Genomic DNA, 2,167 nt, shown 5'->3' on the forward strand with positions numbered 1-2,167 from the left:
TTCCAGCAGTTTCGCTCATATATGCACCACATTTTCATTGCAAAAAAAAAACTGTTAAAACCATATTTGGTCATAAATATATAGACAATTTCAAATAGAAAATTAAAATGTTCATTTTCAAGTATGGACCTTGCCATGCTTATATTTTTAACATTAATAGTCACAAACTGCACAAATGAGGATTCACTTTCTCAGCTCAAACATATTGTTACTCTATGTCCCCGTACCACACTGCCACAGGCTCTAACAGCAGTGGTTCAGCATAGGAAGGACGTTGCTCAGTGAGTAGTTCTGTCTTCCAATGGTCAGCCTGTTGGTGTGCAACAAGACCAGCTGATATGTAAATAAACACTGGGTTCTTAAGTTTACTGTCTTTATTTTCCAAATAATTACACTTAATGCTCGCCAACTACATTTCACAAGTTTTCATAAGCATCGGAGCTACACAAGATTCATTGCACTGACGCTGAACTGACACTGAACTACACTCAAACTGAACTGAAAAATGGCTGAAACTGCTCTAGTCTCTTCCCCATCCTTATATATGCTTCCTATATTCTAGAACGATCTACTACTTCTCCAAAGATCTCATGCATTCTCGAGGAAGCAACAGTTACAAACTCGGAGACATCCAAAATATCCCAGAGTTTTCTTACACTTAACACTTTCAATTATTTAGCATATAAACTGAGATAAAATTACACAATTTAACAATCACTTTAATAAAACATTATAGAGAAAAAAAAGAGCACAAAAATTAATGCATAACTTACAAAACACCTTTGCTCATAAACAGCAGACTAACTGGCAACTATGATTGTTTATTTGAGACTCGTCCACCAATTTTATGAGAATGGACACGGGCAGGTGAAGCCCATCAGGGAAATGAGCAAGTCACGTTCAAGGGGTGTATATGCCGTGGTGGTGAGGTGAAGCCCATCAAGGAAATGAGCAAGTCAGGTTCAGAAGGTATATAAGCCGTGGTGGTGGGTATAAAGAAATGGTGTTGAGCAGGGTTGAGATAGAGAAAAGAGGCGACCGTCTTGTGGCGTCTCGTAAGTTGCAGCGAAGGGCGGCAGTGGAACTGTGGAGGAGCAATCCTAATAAGCACCGAAGGTGGGGCCACTCGTCACTGTGGTGCCTTTACGGGCACGTTCTGGATCACTGTTGGCTATTTGTGAGAAGCAGGGAAGCTCAATCACAGGCGGTGCAATTGCACTGTAGAGGTAGTTCGGGGTAGGTGGGGGGAGCGGCGAGGGGCACATAGCGAGGCTGAATCTCACTTACCAACTGGCAGAGCACGAACCTTCTGCAACTTGCTCTTCGTGATCTTCCTGAGTCAGTTTGGAGATTGCAGCATGCACTCTACGATTGATCTGTGAGAGGTTTGGACTTAGTGGATAAGTAATGTTGGGGAGTGTGGTAGCAGAGTGAGCAGTGGCATTGGCTAGCTCATTGCCAGCAATGCCTACATGACTGGGGATACAGTTGAGGAATACTGCACCTCCATTTCTTGTGATGGAGTCCAGCCACTGCTGCGACGGAGGTCAGCATGCCTACATTATCAGTTGAGTGTCGTGCGTAATTACCATGCAGAGATGAGAGTGAATCTGAATGGATGACTATGTGCCTGTGATGGGTGAAAGAGTGCATTTCTAATGGCTCCTAAGATGGCGACGAGTTGTCATTGGCTGGTGGACCCAGAGGCAAGCCTCCAGGTCTTGACACAACCCTCACTGAAGAATGCAGCACCTGCGTCTGCCTCAGCAGTGACTAATCCATCAGTGTAGTGTCAGCTCATTCCTGGGGTCCAGAGTGATGCTATTCTTTGGAGACCATCCTGATGGAGGGCTGGCAGAGACGCTCTAGGGCGGTCATCAGGTGAGACAAGGCTTTGGATCGCCTGGTGCAGCCATGAAGGGGGAAGGAGTAGAGGTGGAGCTTAGGCACGTAGGGGGCCTCCCAAAAGGCATCAAAGATAATGAGGAGGTGAATTATGCTAGCAGTGTAGTGTACCCAGTCCTTTCTTGGAATTTGAGGATGGGGGAGGCCTTGCAAGAGTGTGTTGCAACAATTCAGCAGCAAGCAGTTGCAGCCTGAGCTAGCAGAGAGCTGTGCAGTGGCTGCTGTCAGTCGACTCCATGCTCTGTGTTCAAGTGAGGTGAAG

Source organism: Coenobita brevimanus, chromosome 8 (assembly GCF_032717465.1).
Source record: "Coenobita brevimanus isolate Jiangsu-jjx chromosome 8, ASM3271746v2, whole genome shotgun sequence".
Lineage (NCBI taxonomy): Eukaryota > Metazoa > Arthropoda > Malacostraca > Decapoda > Coenobitidae > Coenobita > Coenobita brevimanus.